This window comes from Monodelphis domestica, chromosome 6 (genome assembly GCF_027887165.1).
Source record: "Monodelphis domestica isolate mMonDom1 chromosome 6, mMonDom1.pri, whole genome shotgun sequence".
Lineage (NCBI taxonomy): Eukaryota > Metazoa > Chordata > Mammalia > Didelphimorphia > Didelphidae > Monodelphis > Monodelphis domestica.
Window position 1 is genome coordinate 34,645,064 of NC_077232.1, and position 22,263 is coordinate 34,667,326.

The 22,263-nt window shown below is 34.5% G+C and overlaps 1 protein-coding gene and 1 long non-coding RNA gene across 10 annotated transcripts in view; one reads left to right on the forward strand and one right to left on the reverse strand.

Annotated features, from left to right (window-relative positions):
• Positions 1-20,873, reverse strand: part of LOC130454992 (uncharacterized) — a 67,048-nt gene extending 46,175 nt beyond the window's left edge. Inside the window, exon 1 of the long non-coding RNA XR_008912748.1 lies at positions 20,655-20,873. This is a non-coding gene — a long non-coding RNA (uncharacterized LOC130454992). The remainder of the gene's footprint in view (positions 1-20,654) is intronic.
• Positions 1-22,263, forward strand: part of LRRC4C (leucine rich repeat containing 4C) — a 1,396,296-nt gene that overhangs the window by 623,992 nt on the left and 750,041 nt on the right. The window lies entirely within an intron of this gene.

Here is a 22,263-nt window from a genome sequence, read left to right on the forward strand (position 1 = left end):
CTATAAAACAGATGCAGTTTTTTAAAGTTTATAAATGATCTAAGTAAGATACCTATCATTCAGTGATTCCTTTTATTATCCAAAAATAAAGTTTGATTTATACTTTGAAAACAGCCCTTAACATTTGTAATTGCTTATTATAAAACTGAAATATTTTCTCTTAACTGCTCAGTTACTTTTTTTAATAGTCTGTTTTCTCCCTCTCACTTTTTTCTCTTTGATTTTTTGTCTTACATCCATGGTATGAAAATATAACCTGTAAAATTACTTAAAGCACCACTTCTTGAAATAGATTGAAAGGTACACTTATTACAAATATCCTGTCACCTACCAAAGTGATAATTAAAGCATACACTTTAAATAAAAATAAAAAAGCAGGTGGAAGGTCTTTCCATTTTGTATTAGATTCATATTGATCATTGTTAAGCAAAACTGAGCAGGTAGTGACAGGCTGAATAGAAGATGAGATTTTCCTAACAGGGTAGAATAACAGTGAGATATAAATGAATGAACACTGGTTATTTACTTCCTAAGTGACTGTAGGCAAGTCACCTTCCATCTTTCACACTTGATTCTTCCTTCCTAAACTGATGAGTTTAGATTTGATGGCCTCTAAGAATCATCTGAAGTGATTCGTTGTTTTTCTGTTAAAGTATCACTGTTCAAATAATCAATCAACCTTCAGGCATTACATGCCAATATACAGTACCCCCCCCCCAAGAGATATTTTTAAATATTGGAGGTGAAATAGCTTGAGTTCCTCCTTTTCTTCACAAAGCTAATATTATTTTAGGGAAACTACATATTGACATAGAATTAATGCATAACATTTAGAAAATGAATATAAGATATTTTGGGAACAGAGGACAGAATACAAGTTGGGAGAAATGTGTTTAAGTTTCTTGCAGAGGAAGACTCTTGATTTGCTTTCTGACAAAAACCAGAGATTCCAAAGAGTACTGGTGAGGAAAGAAAAAATATCAAGCATATAGTAGAATGGAGATAGGATGTTGCCTTTGAGGAACAATAAGTAAGAAAGGGAGGAGGAGAGAGCTTTGTGAAAAGATATAAATACGTTTAAGTCAAGGCTTCTTAAACTAATGGAGGATTTAAAAAAATTTTTTAAACCCATACCCTCCATGTTGGAATCAATACTGTGTATTGGTGCCAAGACAGAAGAGTGGTAAGGGTAGGCAATGGGGGTTAAGTGACTTGCCCAGGGTCACACAGCTGGGAAATGTCTGTGGTCAGATTTGAACCCAGGACCTCCCATATCTAGGCTTGGCTCTCAATCCACTGAACTACCCAGCTTTCCCTGGTGATTGTTTTTAACCAGGGACTGCTAGGTGGTACAGTGGATAGAATGTTGGTCCTGGAGACAGGAAGACTCAGCTTCCAAAGTTGACACCTGGCCTCAGACACTTATTAGCTATGTAACCCTGGGAAAGTCACTTAATTAACCCTTCTAGCTTCTGTTTGCTTGTCTGTAAAACAAACCAGAGAAGGAAAGGGCAAACCACTCCATTGCTTTGGACAAGAAAACCTCAAATGATACACATAACTGTAAAAGGATTGAACAACAACAAAATTTAACCTGTGATCCATAAACTTTGGGTTTGGGGGAAAATTATTTTGATACAATTGTTTTTATTCTCTTCTTCCTCCTCCTCCTACTACATACTACTGAGAACTACTACTGCTGCTGCTACTAGTGTTACTAGTATGTAGCAGTAGTAGCAACTAACATTTACATAGTTTTAAAATTTGCAGAGTCCTTTTCGTGTTATTTCATTTGTCATTCTGTGCATTTCATTTATACATTTCAAACATTATTTTGAAAATGAATTCATAGGCTTTGGGAGACTAACAAAGAGGTCTATCTTTACACATACACACACACACACACACACACACACACAGTCCCCTGCCTTAAGACAAATGAGGTAAATGAAGATAAAGATCTCCAAAAATAAGAAGTCCAAAAATATTCCTGAACAGATCTTAACTGTCCTATAAGCCAGTGTTCTCTTTTTATAGGATTGGCTCAGATAGGTAATTGATCCAACGTACTATGACCACAGAGTTGCAGAACCAACGGGGGAGACGGGGGCAAGGGATGACAATTTTCTGATTCCCACTCTATCTGTAACCACAAGTTTTATTTGAATAGGTATTCTGCTTCTGTTATGACCAAGGACTAGAGCATCCTTCCTTTAGTTGATCTGCTTTTTGACACTGAGGTGGAGAATTTCCCTCAACCCCTTGGACAAGTGAGGCAAAGTTCTTCCTACTCTCAAAGTCCCTCAGTCATCTGTTCCCATATTTCCTGGGGGGCGGGGGGGGGAGACCCCGGACTGGGAATGTGGCTATTCTCTTTCTTATCCCTATCCCATCAATTACTATTTGGGAGATAGTGGACAGTTCCAAACCTCTGCTTTGAATTCAGACCTTTTCTCACCTGAAGAAAGGGAGCATTGAACCAGATGGTTTCAGATAGCCCTTCCAGCTCTGTCATTCTTCAAATCAGTGACAGAATTCCCACTTTCTCAGTTGGCATTGTGATATCAGTTAGCAGCAGTTTCAGATTTACACAGTTCCCACATTAACATACAAATTGTCAGATTTCAAAGTTTACAGCCTGTAAATCTTATTTTAAAATCTAGGTTTACTCACATTTGCATATTTAGAAAATGAATAAATTCCATCTAAACTGGCTTCTGATATGTGTTATATCCATGTATAATATATTATCATATATTATATATACATATTAAATAGCTTAAATATAAGATTTATTGGCTATAAACTCTGAAATCTGGTGATTTGCATTTTAAAAGGAGACTGTGAATCTGAAACAGCTAGTAACAGTTTTCACTGTACTAACTAGCCCAGCAGCTCTATATCATATTGTATAGAAAGAAGTTGGATTAACTAGGTGGTATAGTAGATAGAAATGCTGAGTTGAAATATGACCTCAAAAACTTACTGACTTGTAATCCTGGCCAAGTCACTTAACCCTATTTGCCTCAGTTTCCTGATCTGTCAAGGGAGCTGGAGAAGGAAACAGCAAACCATTCCAGTATCTTTACCAAGAAAACCCCAAATGGGGTCATAAAGTGTTAGATACAAATGAAAATAAGTAACAACATAAAAAATAATTTAAAAATAGTGTAGCATATTGAATAAGGGGTAGACCAAGAAAACAGGCGTTCTAGTTCTGTGTGGGACATATACTGGCTATGTTATCTTGAGACTGTCATTTAAATTTTCAGTGCTCCAGGAAGCTCTCTAAAGTTAAATGTTACAGAGAAGGTGCCAAGTTGAATTGAGAAAGGGAGTTTCCTCAACCATGAGTTCCTTATCTCAGTGATCTAGTCCTTGTTCATGTCTATGTATAGGAATTATAAGCATAAATTATACAGAAGTTTTGGGGTAATTTAATCATTTTCTAAAAATGCAACTGTGTCTACAACTAGAGTGTAAAATAGCTTACTCCCAAAATACTACTTAGCAAAACTAACCAACACATCGACCATGTCTTATATTCTTATATTATATTATTTAACTAAAATCTCTGATAAGATTATATGGTAATATCTCATTACAACAAGGCTATAAGCTCAATTCTGTGACATTCTCTTTTAGCAGCACAGAGAACTAGTTCTCCTGCCCTCCTTCTTCCCCATTCTTTCATGATCCAGCAGATGGCAGTCCCCAGAGGTCCTACTCTCCCTTTTACTTGTGCTATGAACCTTTTCCCCATGTTACCTTGGTTATAAAAACTAAGCTCAGAACCTATGACTTCAGATCTCCTGTTCTTCACATTGTACTATGATGTCATTAAATTTAATTATTAATTGCTTCAACAGTTTTAACTATTAATTGCTTTTTTAATAACTAATATTTCCCTGTGACTCCATGTGAATAAGAACAGCAATAATAAGAAAATCCTAAAAGATATGTACATAAGAGAAATGAATACACTGGATATATCTGAAAATATGTGCCTCATTATGCAATTGTAGACCTCCACGTCTTTGCTAGAGGAAAGTGGATTTCTTTATCTTTCATTGTCTTAAGTCATGAAGTCTCTCAGTTGTGATTACAACTCTGAAATAGTATTCTTTTCCATTACTGGTTCAACTATCATCTTGGTTCTGCTATTCTTTACTTCCCACCAATTCATGCGAGTTGTCTTCTGTTTCTTAGCATTTTTACATTTATCATTTCTTAGGTGTCATTAATATTCCATAGCATTCTTATGTTACCATTTCTTTAACTCACCTTCATTTGAATTTACAGATCAAAGAGCTCAGATTGGATTAAATTCAAGAATTTGAATCTAGTTAAAATCAGGAATAAGGAAGGGAGGCAGAGATACACAGAAGAAGAGGGGAGAAGGAAAAACTGGTTACAGGAAGGGCAGAATATTTAAGGTCCCATCTAGATTCAAAGGTGCTTCATTGACAGAGCCTCTTTTTCAACAGTACTAAGCTTCATTCTGTGTTCTGATAATCACAATCTAGATTTTACACTCTACAATTATCTTTAATTGTAAGACTATGCAACTGCTCATTAAGATAAAAGGAAGATAGTAGCTGTGCATACCTAGCAACCTGTGAACTCAAAAGAAGTTTGTTTCAGTTCCTGAAGGATGTTGAATGGTCTTGGATAGTTGTTGTCCAAAATGGTGACATCATTAGATTCTTATCCAATAATGGCAGGAGGGGGAGGGAGTCAGAAGAGAAATACTGAATAAGCTAAGAAAAACTACTCATCTTTTGCAGAATGCATTTGCTATTTTTTTTCTTCTCACATCACTAGTTATATGGATAACATTGTTTGTGTGAGGTTGAAATATATGGTAAACCTTGGGAAACAAATATTCATACCCAGATTGTGGAAGAAACACAACTGCTCACCAGAGACTATTTGTTCTGGTATGAAGCAAGACCAGAAAGCTCTCCAACAATGTCTTATACTCTGAAATTGGCTAGAATTTGAGAGTAGGGAAAGAAGCCCACTGAAAGCTTCTTTAATTGTCTTTTGTCTGATGTATGACCTAGCTTAATCCCTGAGGTCTAACCAAGTAGATTGATAGTGGCTGCTGAAGCCAACATTGTGTAAGATTTAATGGAAATGAAGGGGGTATATTCTCTAGGGGAAAGTGGAGAAGCTATTTCCCCTCACAGAATATTTGAGCTGAACCTAGAAACATCTAGCGCCTCTCCCTAATTGTGCTGTCTGCGTACCCCAAGGAACCTGCTGCAGAGACACATTCAGTGACTTGTTCAAATTGATGGACAATCTGGGAATATCTCTTCCCTTATTTGGCTTTTAGTTTTCTAATGTATAAAATAAGGATGATGGATTAAATGACCTCTGAAATTTCTTTAAACTCTCAATCTCTAGCATGTTAATATCTCTGATTTTTAGGCTTCTCTTTCAGTTACTTCATTTTGAGCTCAAGGGGGCTCCTTTCTTTACCAAGAGAATTAGTAGAGGGCAGTGGAATATTTAGTTACCTCAATGAGAGTAACACAGTATTCCTATGAAAGAAAATCAATCAATTAATTGCTTAATTAACCAAGGTTTCTACTACCCCCAAAATTATACTATTCTGACAGTGTACTGCAAAGGAAAGAGCATTGAGGTGAGGACTTTCATTCAAAGAGCATAACCTCTTCTACTGACTGACTCTATCTACTAATGACCATGGGTGAGTCATTAACTTCTCTCATACTCAATTTCCTGTTCTTTACAGTGGAATAATAAAATCTGCTTTAAAAATTACCTCTGATTTCAGTCTGTCTTGTTGGGTAGGAGTAGTGAACTGATCCTGATTTACTAAAGCTGCTACCTGGAGGAAGTTGAAACTAAATTATAGATAATGTTACAAAACCAACAATTGTAATCAACTAATCTTTCCATCCATTTCCATTTATCTACTCCATAGTAAGGTATTTGAAAGGCACTAGTGGAGATAGCACTGAAATTGTAGTGACAAGATCTGAATTCAAGTCCTGGCTTTGTTATTTCCTGTATGATCTTGGGGAAATCACGTAAGCCCTCTATACTTCAATTTCCTCACATGTAAAGTGGGTTGAAATAGAGGACATCTAATGTTCCCTCTACTTCAGGATCTATCGAGCCAGGATCCTATTATATGCTAGATTCTTATGAGAATTAAATGGCATATCTTTTCAAATTATAAAGCATTATGGAACAAATTATTATTATTATTATTACTGACTGCCCACATGTCCAAGGTCAGACTTAAAATTTACTGATATGAAAAAAGGAGGGGGCCTAAACTAGATAATCACTAAGTTCTCTCTCTCTCTCTCTCTCTCTCTCTCTCTCTCTCTCTCTCTCTCTCTCTCTCTCTCTCTCTCTCTCTCTCTCTCTCTCTCTCTCCCCGTCTATCTCTCTGTATCTGTCTCTCTTGATCTCAAGTCCTGGTATTTCTTTTTTGCTCTCTCTCCTCCCCAGCCAAGTATTAACTTTATTTATTATAGTCTATTAAATTACGTAGTTATTTGAAATCAAAAGAAGCCAAACCCCAAACTAAGAGGTCCAGTTTTTTATAGAATTGAATTTCACAAGGGAAAAGATTTTATTTCTGCTCAACTCTAAGGAATTCAAGGGAATTATGGAATGATATATTTCAAGGTGATGCCATAAATGTCTGCCTTAGTAGGGGCTATTTATAGTTAGTTCAATTAATTCATAAAATGTATAGGGCAAAGAACTCCTCTATCCTATCATTTTATAGAGCTAATGGCATGGTCTGTGCTGAGCTCAGAGCAAACTTTAAAGCTGTTCCAACTTCTAAGCAAAATCCTATATTATGATTAGTTATGGATCAAATCCTGTGAAGTGAGTAGAGTTGGAGGAAGCCCCAGTGATTCAAAAGTGGAGATGGATGAAAGAATCCGAATGACTATCTAGATTTATTGAAACATCTTGGTACCTACAATTGAGACTTAAATCTTATTAGGACACACCTCCTCAAGAGGTTTTCTGACCTTTCTCATTTCACCAACTATTAAAACAGGTGTTTTGATAGTCGATAAAACAAAAATGATGTTGCATAGTCAAAAACAGAAGTATAGAATCTAGATTCCAAATACTGTTAAGTCTTTGGCCTGAATACTTTCAAATATGAATGGAGGAAGCTAGTATTTATTTTTTTAATATTGTGCAAAGAATATGTGATTTCGTCAACATGATGATAAATCATGCTGAATGAATTCCAGTGGGTAAATTTCCTCCATGAATGAAAATTTCTGTCCATGAATCAATTAAATTATAAACAAGTATTTATTAATTAATGTGACTCATTTATATTATGTACTGTCCTTTTGGATTGAATAGACCTATGATTTCAGTGAAATGAAATTTCTTCCACCAATGTAAGTCAGCACTTTTCTGTGACTTATAACCTAAAGTACTGAATGAAATGTTAATTAACTTAAGATGCCTACAGTCAGAGATGGAACTTGATCCCACACCTTCCTGGTTCTAAAATCAGTCCTTTGTTTCCTATACCACACTTATTGTCTGAGCACAGTATATAAAAACACGAAAATAGTTTCTTCTCTCCAGGAACTAATATTCTACTGAGGAAGATAAATAGTATTTATATAACAACATAAAAAGGGTATTTTTGGAGAGGAAAGACATTAGCAGTTGAGGTTGTCAGAAGGAAACTAAGGATTCTGAGAAGTTGACATGAGTTCAGAGGTCATTACCAGGAAGAGTTGGAAAAACAAGAGACCATTTCAGAACCACAGAGTAGGATAAAAAGAACCATGTGTGAAGAACAGGAACAATTTGTCTGGACAAGACAGCCATCTGTGAAGAGGAATAGCATAGGTGTAGGAAAAGACAGGATGAAAAGAGTTTGTGCAGACCAGTAGTAGTAGTCTCTCGGAAGCGGGAGGATTTATACTTTTCCTAAACGTTCTAAGGAACCCTTAGAGTTAATTAAGTAGGGGGAGATAGTGGTCATAAATGAAGTCATCAGATCCTTCCCTTTCCTCGGGGATGTAATATCCACCTAGATACTTCTTCAAAGCTCCTAACATTTCCTTTTCTGAGCCTCCTTAAATTTCATGACCATGTGAAACTCAGCCATAATCACGACCATATAGTAAGTATATGGCACCTTTATGTAAAAGTATTCCACTTCCCTAATTAGAAGCTGCTAATCTTCCATACGACCACTCAGATTCCTTTTTTTCCACCTCTGTCTTTGCCACAACTCCATTAAATCTACCCCTTACTCTCACTGAGATTTCAGAACCCTTCAGCCATCTGCTCTGACTTGTCTTCCCTCTTCAGTTTCAACATTCGAGTTAGCCATTTCAAATCCATCCCTTGCTCTTCTCTTTTTTCACTTTTCTCCTTGTCTCATTAGCATTTATTTCTTGTCAAATTTTAGCCCCAAATTTCTGCCACCATTCAAAGTTCTATTCTTATTCATGAGGTGCTGAATATAGCAGGAAGAAGTCAAAGCTATGCCAAATAAGTGGATTGCAACTTTGCATTATCCAGCATCAAATGGGCCTTTTCTCCAGCAAATGTTTCCCTATTTGCCTCCCTGTGAAACCCATTCCAAACCTTCTCTTCCTTCATGTACTCTTCTTTATGTTTCTGTTATATTTTTTATCTTTCAGCTTTATACTTTGCCTTATTCTCTAATAGAAAACTGAAACCTTTCTCTCATCTCACCATGTACTCCTCTTCCATTAAGATAGAACCCAAGCTCCATCATATTAAACCTTGCTTATACTCTACCTTCCTCACCAGCCACCTGCTTTCTGATCAATGTTTTCATGTTATCTAATATGTATACACACATACTTATGTATGTCTACATACATACTCTTATATTTTTAATTTTATTTAAATTAAGATGCTTCAACTACCAGTAAGTAGCTAAACCCAATTTTCTTCATTTCATAGCTACCATTCTATTCCTCATGTCAACTACCTGTTATGAGAAGGAAAGGGGAAACTGGGCTTTAATCTTCTAAAGATCTCTTCTATGAAGCATTGTCAGTGTTTAGTAAAAATAAAAAAAAATCCCTTGCACTCAGTACTAGGAATGATTTAATTCCAGCAGGAGGAAAAAAACAGTATGGTGACATCAAAAGTGGAGGAGATAGAGGACTGAGTTGTCATTTCATAACATCTTAAAGAATAACAATTTTATCAATCTCTTTAAAATCTCTTTCTTCCCAATTTTAGAGGACCAATTTTAGGACTTCTCTAGTTTCAGTTATTTTTTAAAGTATTATTTTTATCTAGTTCTGAAAAACCAAGAAGATCTTAGTTTTCACTATTGTGGCTGTTTCATTATTACTATGGGAATATAAAAATCTTTGTAAATTTTAGGCATTTATGACTTAATAAATAAACCCTAGAGAGTTGTCAGGTTCACATAAAAGTTAAATTATTTCCCCTAAATCACGCAGTGTCAGCAGTAGAATTTGTACTTTTGGATTTTCTCAGTCAAGTCTAGGACACTATCCATGGTGCACTGCCACTTTAATTTCTTCCTTATTTTTTATAATCCTTCATAATTTCTAACTGTTAAAACCATGTCAGTGTATGGCAGCCCTCAATTAAATAAGTTCTATATTTAATATTAATCCTTCTTGATAGATTTTTGGAAGATTATTTTTCTTTTTTCTCTATGCAAGGGAGGGATAAAGAACAGTTAATGCCAACCTTGTTCTGCTGTTCCCATAGTGTAATAAAAAGGGCACTAAGCTTGGAAGTAGGACACCTTGGCTATAGTCTCTTGGCTTTGCTGATGATGATGAGTTTTATGACCTTTTCTATCTCTTGTCCTCTTTTGAAGTATCCATAAAATAATTAGTTTATTCTAAAACAATTCAATGGAAGGCAATATTAAGTAAGAAGTATAAGAACAAGTAGAAAGACTTATTCTTAAGTAAGAAGAAGAAAAGCACAGGGGAAGAAAGAACAAAAGAAAGGAAGAAGGAATGAAAGAGCAAGTTACAACCTCTTTCTGCCTCAGTTTCCTCAACTGCAAAGTGGGAATAACAACAGCATCTCCCTTGAAGACTTGCAAGATGGATCAAATGAGTTTACATTTGTAAAAAGGTTTAGCATAGTGCCTGGTGCATAGGAGGCACTACATAAGTGTTTATTCCCCTCTTTCCATCAAATAAGAAAATAAAAGGTGTGCTGACCAGAGAGTCTCTTATCTTTTTTTTGCCTCTTTATTGTAGAAATTCTCTCACCAAATGAGAGGAGACACAGAGAAAAAAGTATAAGGTCAAGGACAGAGGACTATATCCCTTTTTAGGAGCTGTGATAGTTTATAAACTTCAAAGGAGATTAGAGAAGAAATTGTCAGATAGGAGAACAAAAAAGAAGTGATGCCACAGTCTCTTGTTGATTCAATAACTGACAAAGGTAAAATTAAACTTGATTTTAATGAGGGATTTGATAAAATCCCTTATGTGATCTTTGTTAAAAAGATTGAAGATTGGTTAAATGATAATACAATAAAGTATCTTCACCATTCTTTGGGACTTTACATCCAAATATTAGTCATAAAAGGTCCAGAATCCACTTTGAAGTGGATCCCTAGTGGAGGATCTAGGGACCTGTGCTTGGCCTTGGACTGTTAAACACTTTATTCAACTGATTTGAATGAAGAAATAGATGGAATGCTTAGAAAACTTTTAGATGTTAAAAAGTTGGGAAGAATAACTAATATGTGAACTGTTAAAGAGAAAAGAAGAAAAAAAACTTAGTAAGTATATAGGGTTATTTTAAAGAAATAATAAATTGAAGAGTAATATGTGTAAAGTGTTCATTTTGGATGTGGAATATGAAGTCAGAAGACACTGGTTCAAATCCTGACTCTGCTACTTGCTACTTGTGTGAGATTGGGTATATCCTTAAAACTCTCTGGATCTCAGTATTTCATCTGTTAAATGAGTAAGTTTGCCTTGATTTCTGTAACGCCCTTTTTCCAAATCTAGTATGTACTGATCTAGTCTTTAAAACAAAATTCAGAGGGATAATATGAAGGAAGAATAGTAGTTAGCAATTTAGTTTAAAAGGATCCAGGCATTAGTGGACTGTAAACCCAAGATGAATAAAAAATAATGATATAATAGCCTAAAAGCCAAAATGTGTTTGTGTCCTCTTCCATTACTAAGATGTTGTGATTCCATAATTTAATGTTTTGGGAAAGAAAAAATACATCTATATGTGAGGGGAACTAGACAATCAAATATAATGAAGGAGAAGCACAACTAGGTGGTGTAATGGAGGAAATGGAAATATAAGATGTAAGAGCAGAAAAAGCAAGAGGTTTGGAACTTTGGCAACCACCAATCAACTGATGGAGTCACATTTCCATGGAATCTTGAAGGTAGCAGTTAAGCACCTTGAACTGTTTTGAACCTCTCCTCCTTCTCTGACTGTTTTGAAGGGTAGGTGGAAACAAACTCTCTTTGGTCATTGCCTATTTCATGAGATTGAGTGTTGAGAAGACTTTTGGGTTTAGCTCAGAAGAAACCTGTCAGCCTCTTGCTGTCAACATCTCTCTTTATGGAAATTAACTTTGTTTTTTTTAAGTTCAAATTTATATCTCAAATCTTCAATCAATAGGGATAATTTATAAGATCAGGGAAACCTATTTTCCTCTCACCCCTTCCCCTCTCCTTACCTCCTTTACCTAAAAGAATAAAATACCTCTTAGTTAAAGATTTGATTGTGGGATTTAGTTATTAGGGAAAATCTTTATGTTTACCATTTCTGAGAAGAACACTGCAAGATCCTTGACAAGGGAATAGGAAGTAGGGTAAAGGGAGGTGCTCAAGATCCAGTCTTCCACTAGCTTATTTCATGGTGTTAAGGCTTTAACACTTCCTTATTACCATAATTGCCCCAGTAGAGGAATCAATTACAGTGGCTCAGGGGATTGAGAGCCAGACTAAGAGACCATGCATTCCAGGGTTCAAATATGGCCTTAGGTAGTTACTAGCTGTGTCACCCTGGGCAAGTCACTTAACTCCCATTGCCTAATTCTTGGTTCCTCTATCTGGGAATCAATATACAGCATTGGTTCTAAGAGGAAAGGTAAATGTTTACCAAAAAAAAATGCTAATACAATGAGGGGACACAGATTTAAGGAATAACTGACAAGTTGTCATCACTCTACAGAAGAACACTAATGGCCAGTCTAAAAATATAAACAGTTGTAAATGTAAGTTAAATATGTTTTGTTGTTTAAAATGAAATTAATAATGAGTTCCTCATCAAATATCTTTCCTGTTTCAAAGATCAGCCATTTTAGCTGTCTAAAGATGAAATCTGTCTACTCATGCAGAGCACAACCACTCCTACCTTAGTAGATATTTTAATGAATTGATGGCAAAAACAATGATATACAATGATAACACAAAACCTCCCCTGGTGGCTAGAACTTAATGACAAGCTCCTGGGCACTTAGCTTGCCTGGCTGTCAGACAACAGACATATTGTCTGCCACCAGCCTCATGTCTGAAACCCTTCCAACTTGGTAGGACTTGCCAGGGTTCTTGCTCTCCAGGTATAATGAATGAAAATGCAAGGAGATTGCCACATCTCTATGAGACTTCAGAATATGAGCTCAATGGCTGATCCTGAACTACAATAAAAATTAAATTAAAAATAGTTTAACAACAAAGAAGGAGACAAAGTGAAAGGATTTAGAATAAATGATTCTGCAGCTTCCTTTTACCTTCAAAATTCTGGAATTCCATAAATGTATCAGTTAACCAAGTGTATTTTCCCAGGATGTAAACTGGTCCATGATAATGCCATGGATACCACTATAAAGCCAGACTGAATTCTCAAGTCAATGCTGTTGTTACTTGCTCTATAATACAGGCAAACTAACATTTTTGTTCTTTCTTTGATACAACACTCCATCTCCCAATTCGTTGCCTTTTGACTGGTTATTTCTCATTCTCATAATGCCTTTTTCTGGCTTCTCTAACTTTCTTCAAGATTCAGCTTAAATTGAACTTTCTGGGAGGAAAGTTTGTTCTAGTTCCTGCAGATGCTAATATATTACCTGTGAAATTACCCTTTTATTTGTACCATGGATACCTTAGATGTGTAGTTATTTTCTTTTTGTCTACTTTATTAGAATATGAACTCTTTGAAGGCAGGCACCATGTTTAATTATTTCTTTGTACCCCCCATATTTAGCATGGTGACCTACAAAGAAAATGCTCAATGAACACTGGTTGAATAACTGGCAAAAGTGGTAAATGCTTTGTAAAGATTTGTTTGTTTCCAGAATTCATAAATTGATGAATTATAAAATATTTACTAATCACTATAGAATTTATTCTATGTGATCATCATGTATAAGGCACCATTCAAAGAATAGGCAATCAGTACCAAAAGTGAGATCATCTTTACCCTCAATGGAATTACATTCCTCTTTGTACATTTTTTATTAATATTTTTATCTTAATAACACCTTCATTTCTCCATGAATACCATACACTTCCACCATCCAGAGAACTGTCCCTTAACACAAAGAATGAAAACAAAATAAAACAAAAGATATTCTTTAAAAGCAGAGCTTTAAAAGCAAAGTTTGCACTTTATATCAAAGAAAAATTAACCAAAATATTATTCAATTACAATAATATATGTTGTGTTCCACCTTCATAATCTATCGCCTCACAGAGAAGACATGTAGTCTTCTGACTCCTTTTCTAAGCCATTTTTAGGTATTATCAATTCACAACAGAATTAAATTTTAAGTTCTGTTGTTATTCTTTGCTTCTAATGAGACAGTTTTGAATATTGCTTTCCTGGTTCTACTTAGTTCACTTTGAATTAATTCAGTCTTCACACATCTCCCTATACAGTCTTCATGTTTATTATGCCTTATGTTATAGTAATATTCCATTACATTCATATACTATAATTTGTTTAGCCATTATTCACTGGATGAATAACTACTCTATGACAATTCTTTAGTAATACAAAGAGTGGCTGTGATTATTTTGTTGTATATTGGGAATTTTTTCCATCTTTGACTTCTTCAGAGTATACATAGATAAAGAGCAATCTCTGATTCAAAGAGTACATATATTTTAATAACTATATTTTAATTCTAATTGACTTTTGAGATAGTTGCACAAATTCACATATTTACTAACAATGTATTCATTTATTTGTTCTACCAAAAACCTTCAACATTATTTATTTCCATTTTTATCATCTGTGCCAGTCTCTTAGATGAGAGATAAAAAGAAAAAGCTTTTTATTTCTATTTCTCTTATACTGTTGATTTATAGTAGTCTTTCATATAATTATTTAATTGCATTTCTTTTTTAAAATATGATTTTATTTATGTACTTTAATCATTTTCTCTTTTGAGGAATGACTTTTGATATTATATATTTGTAATCATTCTCTATATAAATAAGAGTTATAGAGACTTTTCACAGAAATTTGTGACACACAGCTAGTTTTCCTAGTCAACTTTTCTGTTGTAAATAAGAATTACTGTGATCTTTTGTTTGCTTAAGACCTGTTCACCAGAAAGTATCTCTTTTCTGATCTTTCTCTCTCTCTCTCCTCTCTCTCTCTCTCTCTCTCTCTCTCTCTCTCTCTCTCTCTCTCTCTCTCTCTCTCTCTCTCTCTCTCTCTCCCTCTCTCTCTCTCTCTCTCCCTCTCTCTTTTCTCCTCTTTCAATAATATAGTAGTCATTATTCATGTCATGGATCCATAATGATAGATTGAGCATATTGTGGCATATGATATAACATGAACCTAATTTTTGTCAAATCTCTCTCTAGGTTTCCAAACAAGTCTTTTCCAAAAGGAAATTCCATGCCAATTACGTATTTTATAGACACTGGGTTACTGAATTCAAAGTTTTTGTTCCATGATACTTTATTGGAATTGTTAATTCATACCAATTAGTTTCTGATTCTATGAAGCCTCCTGTGTAAAAACTCATATATCAAAAGGCTCTCTATTCTTCTTTGGATACACAACTTATTCACAAAGGAGTATTTTTAATTGTATATAGGGTATAAAATAATACAAATTGATTTTTGTTTTCACATGGGAAGGGCTTTACATGGAAAGTAGTTGTGGTTGTGTTTCATCTATCCCAGATTCAAGATGAAGATACAGAACTTTCTTGATTAGAGAAAAGACATGGCTAGGGACTGGTAAGTTAGGAATTCCAATATTGGAAGTTATATAGAATACTGATTGGAGAGGGGAGAGAATAAATAGTGAAGAAAAACTGGAAGGTTATTGAAACAGTTGTGAATAAAGATAGAAAGACAAATGTGAGAAATTCTGGGTAAGTTGAACTGGTAATTCTTAGCTAATCATTGATAGAGGGAAAAAAATTGAAGGTAATGCTTTGGATGCTTTGTTATGAAACTATTAGACTGAAGATATGGTGGTGCCATGAGAAATAAATTACTTAGAGAAATGAATTCAGTAGTATGAAGAAGGAGAATGAGCTAAATTTTGAATATGGTGAGTTTTATTTTCCTATATTACGTGCACTAAGAGGCAAACTTAAGAGGTGAAGGATTTAAAGCGTTGGAGAGAGATGTGCTTTCAGAGGAATGTGAAACCATGGAATAAGGAAAAGATGAGTCTCAATATTTTTCAAACCTAAATCTGTTGAAATGAAGGTGTGTTTGAATTTGTAAAGATGTCTGAAAGCCTTCATTAAAAGATACAGATCATGTTGGGTGAAAAGGTTGTCTGGACCTTTCCCATGAACTTTTCCCATACTACTTTGTATTTTAGTCCTTTGTGTGCATGTCTTATCTCCCAGATTATATTGTCAGCTCCTTGAAGGCAAAGACTCTATCTCTTTGACTCTCTTTCTCCATTTAGCACACAGGACAATTCCTGAAATGTAGCATTCAATGAATGTTCTTTTGATGGACAGCTGAATGAATTCTTGAACTCAATAGAATTTGAAAGAAATATTCAAACTTGCCCTAGAAAAATTTTGAACATTATCACATATCATATGAATAAGAAGCAACTTAACCTGTTAAATACCTAAGGAAATGAGATTATCCTCCTCAGTTGGGTCAGAAAGATCAAGTGCTTTTTTTAAAATCTATTCAAAAATAAATGTGTGTAAATATTCAGCCAAACATTTGTTCATTGACTTTCTGAAGCTCTGAAAAAAATAGGACAAATTGAATGTCTGTGATATATTATGCAAGCCAATATGACATATATTTTTCTTCCATCTGTATCTAACATTCACAATCTTTCTGACTTTTTAAAAGGAAAGCAGTTCCAACTATACCATCCACAGAATTATATATAATGCCCTTTTTTTAAAACACAAAACAAATTCTTCTTCATGCAAATTTCTTCAAATATTGTGTGGTTATAGCTTCAAAGAGTGTGTAATGATATGACATAGTTTGCACCAATAATTTACTGACTACCGAACTATTGCATGGAGAAAACAGATAATGGGCCCCACTTATAAGTTGGGTTTGAAAAAAGTTGAAGGGACAGAGTCTCTATGTATCACATTTGCCTCACTATCTTTACCTTAGAGTCTGCAAAAAATATGTCCATAGAAATAGACTTTTAGACGTTAATTCCATAGGCTTGAAAAGCCACTCTGATCATGAAGACTTTCCACTTCACATCTCATATGCCTTCAAGCCCACTTTGGTGTAGTATGGTCCAATCATGTCTCATCCCAAGTGGTAGAGACCACAGTATATCAACTTGTGGGAAAAAAAAGTCTTAGTACTCTCTTCTTAGTGAACAGGGTTACACTTAGTCCTTTACTCTAGACCAATTACTGAGTTAGATGATAAAGACATAAGCAAAATTGATTTCACATAAATTTCATTGTGAAAGAAAGAGATGTTCTATTTACATATGTAAATATATTCAGCATATATTGATTTAGCATATGAATTGTGTCACTGATAGTAGTAGTTGCATAACCAGGGAAATCAGTGACTTCTCATTCAGTGGTAGATATGTGAATAGGTACAAATTCAGTACATACAAAAGAAATAGGAGGTAATTTATTTTGGAAGCCAGAGACACTAGATACTAGAAAAGGAGATGAGGAAAGTTTTCAGGTAAAAGCTAGCAAATGAGGTGAACATTGAGAGAACCAATAGCTTCTAAGAAGTAGTACATATATTATATATTCCAAAACTTGGAGGGCAGTTATGCAATGTCATAGAGGCAAGAAATGGAATAACTTGATTGAAGAACAGAAAGATGGGAACTTTGCCTAAATCTGAGTTCATGAAAAAGAGCAAGAGATACTTGGGAGTTATAGCAAATGAAACTTCCCAATAACATCCATTTACTAAATCATTACTATGTGATTTACAGCTGTTTTAAGTCTCTTTCTTGGCAACAAGGACTAGTAAAGTCTAAAATATGGTGTAAATAGAATACAATGAAGATAATCTCAGAAGGACCCAGGAATGTTTTACTGCAGAAAATGGTATTTGAGATAAATTTGGAAGGAGTTGGGCAAACTCAAAGGTAGGAATTAAGAGGGAGAGGATCCAAGCATTGAGAACTTGTCTGGGAAATGATGTGGAATCTAAGAATGAAGGGATATTTGCTAAGAACTGCAGGGAGATCAGTTGATGATTCATAATATATGTGGAAGGGAAAGAGTGAAAGAAGACGGGAAAGATAGGAAGGGAGTAGTAGGCTGTAAAAAACTTTAAGTGCCAGACAGACCACCTTATATTTAATTTTAGAGAAATAGAATCTTTCTTAGGAATACACTTATGTAAAGATATATTATTTGTCCTCTAAATGAGTTCTTTTCATCAATTAAAAATCATCAGTTCTTTTTTAACATTATTTTTTTCCAGGTAACATTTTCATATAATTTTTAACAATCATTTTCTGACATTTGCTCAAGTCATCAGTTCTTTCAACAATGAACTTGATCTTGGTCATATCTTTTCTTAGCACTTCATTCTTTCCAGACTTCCCTCCCATAACCTCTCCAACTACTTGGTTGCTTAATCTAGAGACCATGTCCTTGAACATTTTCTAGTGATGTCTTAGAGCCAGCTCCACCTGGTGTGCTGTAGTCAGTTATTACATTTTCAGCAAGATCATTTACACCTCAGAAATCAACAAACACTACAAATTAGGGCTGACTTTATGGTTTTGTTAATTTTCTAAATTTAAGAAAGTGATGTAGAAAATGTTAATAATGCAAATTAAATTTAAAAGTGTACCATGAATATATTTTTTCTTCCTGGAGAGATATCCATTAAACATTTACTAACATATTCCTGGTTTTATCCTTTTTCTAAATTTGTAATTTCTACCCTCAGATCCTGCTGACCTGATTTGTAACTGTTTATTCCTGAAAGCTCCAATCATGCTTTCCTACACAAAATTTTCTACAACTTGGTCTTCCAGAGCTGCTAAAAATCTAGCCTTTCCTTTCAATCCTCCCACATCCAATTCTAAAACCATGACTTATGATCAGTGCAACCATATTTTAATACAATTCAGATTGTGTGAGATGTGTACCTCTGTCTCCTTCAGAAGCAAATCACTATCCTTAACTTCACACATCAAAATGATGCTCTGCCTGATCATCATTCACCTATGTGTGTTGCCTATCTCATTACAATGTACACTGCTACAATAATTCTCTAGCCATCTTACTGAGCATATAAGATTGATTTTTTAATTAATTAAATAGAATTTTCAAAGGTACAATTTTATTTAAGTCATCAGTTGATTTATTAATTAATTCATTTAAATATGATTTCATAGACCCAGCTAAGGCTTCTGAAGAACTGTTCCTATATTGGGGTGATGCTTTCAATCCTTGCCCTTTTTATTTTATTTGCAGTAATACCTGACTATACCCTTCCTTGAAGAGAGGAGGGAGAAGTATAGTTTTTCCTTCTTTTATCATGAAGTACATTAGCAAGAAAATGGGGATTTGGTCTTGTTTTCAATATTACCTTTTTCTTTATTCTTATTCCTTTCTCTAAATCCATAGTCTCATGATAGTGGTAATGCAGACTTAGCATTTCTTGCTATTACAAAGATGTAATTGTGAAATCCAAAGAGATGAGTTTCTAAGCAACAAAGACTCATTTCCTTGCAAACATTCTGTATAATGAAAAATCTAGGAGGAGAAGTGAAAAAAAAATGCCATTTGAATAAAACTGTCTAAATAGTTTTCCATAAGCCACTTCTGATTGTCTTCAAAGGTTGATCTGTCTTGAGTCATTTGGACACAGATGGGTTTTCAAAAATCCATTTTAGAGGGCAAGACTATTAGAGTGGATTAATTAGTTTGTTTGTTTGTTTTGAAGAAATATTTTGCTATGATTTTTACTTTACAATATGTAATTAATTTGGCATTTATGAAAGATTAAAGGCTTAACCTTTAACCTTTATAGAGTATCAGCCATCTGTCACGATAAATTTTTGCAAATGTAGACAACTAGGGGTGAAGACCGCTGTACACATTATCAGACATTCTAATATGGCGGTCAATTTTGCTATGTCATTTTTTATTTTTAAAAAATCTTTACAATAAAAGATAACAATTTGGAAAAAGAAGAGAAAATGAATACATTAGGAAACATAGATGTCACATGAACAAAAGATGTATATCAAATACATATAAGCTTTTTCCATTGCTAATTTTTCTTATGGGTTGGTTTAAAAAAATTGTCAAATGATAATGCACTTGCATGGTACAGGATGTACAGAGCTGGACCTGGAATCAGAAAGACCAGTGTTCAAATCCAGCCTCAGATACTTACTATCTTGTGACCTAGGAAAATCAATTAAATCTCTATTTGCTTCAGTTTCTCCAATTGTAAAATAAAGATAATAACAGTACCTACCTCAATCATTTCCTGACAGGATAAAATGAGATATTTTCAAAATACTTATAGTGCCTGCCACATATTAAGTGCTATATAAATATTGGTGCCCTTCCCCCAATTAAGAAGAAAATCTGTGTGTGTGTGCCTATCTCTGTCTCTGTCTCTCTCTTTCTCTCATACTTCCTTCCATCTTTCCTTCTATGAAGGTAACTTAATACACCAACCTCTCTCCATATCACTCAGAGATATTTCTAGTCTGCAAAAGAATGAACCACCATCATCAAAAAAAAATTCAAGCATTACACTCATAACATTCTTCAAGCCTTCCTTGACTTCATCCTTGGCTGAAAAAAACCTCTATCTTCCATTTGATTCATACCACACTTTGGTAAAGAGAAAACTATATTCAGTGGCTAAACCTTCTCTCATTCCATTCATTCTTAAACTTAAAGTTATATAATCATATCTTATGATTAAAGTGTTCACTCGAAAATTTCTACTTTAAATGATTTGGTGTTTGAGTTTTATAAGACTATTCACTTACAAAAATGAATGATATGGAAATATTTTGCATGATTATACATGTGTAAAGGAGATTGAATTTGTGTAACCAAGATTGAATTCCTTGTCAGTTCCAGGAGGAAAGAGGGAAAAAAGAGAAGGAGATACCATGGATCATATTGGAAGATTTATGTGAAAATTTGTCATTAAAATTTTTTACATCAAAAAATCAAGAATTACCTGTAGACTTCTAGGAGAAGAGCCAATCTAGCATTTCCCTCAAAAGAATCTTAACATAAAAGCTCAAATCAAATTCTGGAATGGCAGAAAACACAAAAGTGGTGGAATGAGTTGTTTGTTCAAGCCAAGGTAGCTTTGGAGGTGAGAAACAGAACTCTCTGGCCCAGGGGCAAAAGCTATCCCCCAACTCCCATGGAAGAACCACCACTGGAGAAACTAGGCGATGATTACCTAAGCAACAGAACCTTTGGAAGCTCTGAAGCCAATGATAGTAAGAGGGCGTGACAATTGATCAGAAAGATATCATGGAGGACCTCAGTAATAGCACTAGTGACAAGACAAGATGCTGATTGACAATCCATTGACTATATCTATTTCTGGACTCCTGTTCAAGGGCAGAAAGGAGTACTTTTGTTCGAGAGAGCGGAAGCCCTGAGGAACAAGTTGTGGTATAAAATTGTGATGGAACACTGTTGTTCTATGAGAAATGATGAGGAAGATGGCTTTAGAAATTCTTGGAAGATTTATATAAACTAATACAAAGTCAAATAAAGCAGAATTAGGAGAATACTTTATACATAAACATCAATATTTTAAGGAAAATTAGGTAATCTGAATAAAACAATGATCCAAAATAGTTTCAAAGACATATGATCAAAAACTGGTAAACTCTGAATGCAAATTGAACCACACTTTTTCTTTTACTGTCTGTAATTTCTTTGGGGGGTGGTTGATGTTTTCTTTGGCAACATGTCTAATATTTTAGAAATATCTTTTTTATAACCTAACTTGTATAACTGATATCAAATTATTTGCTTTCCCAAGGAAGGGGAAGGGGCATGAGAGAGGGAAGGAGAAAATTTTAAGTTTTTTTTTAAATGAATGTTTAAAATTACATGTAATTGGAAAAATTTTAATTATTTATGCATATGACCATGTGTATGTAAATTTGTATATATTTATTTAAAAGTTACCCATGACCATTCATCTTTCAAATCAAGGGTTCTTTCTCATGGAGTAACCTCAAATGATCTGCAGCCTTAGCACTATTGACTGTCTTGTCTCTTCTGCCTTGGAACTGATACTTAATACTGATTCTATGATGGAAGGCAAGGGTTTAAAAAATAATAGTTTTTAGAATGCTCCAATGCCCAGCTTTCTTAATACCCTCACCTATTCCTCAGTCCTAACTCAAATGTTGCTGCTTCAATCAAGTTTTTACTCAATCTTGCTCACCAGAGAGATTTTCCTCTCTTTAGAACTGCTATAGATTTTCATGCCATTACATATAATTTAATGACATTCTATTTCACATTGTAATTACTTATACACTCGGGGTACCATCTAAATTATCCCCTCATTCAGGAAAAGGGAATCATCTCATTCATCACTGTATCCCCTGAAATGCTTTGTAAACAACAGATATTCTATATTTTTTTGTTGATTTGAATTGGATATAAATACCAGCCATAATAATTTAATCCAGAAGTTAAACCAATGTAAATTAATTGGTACAAGGAGACCAAAAGATCCCAGAAAGCACCTTAGTCAGCAAACATTTGCCAAATGGAGAGAGATGGATGCCAAGGGCAATACGGGTTTAGAATAT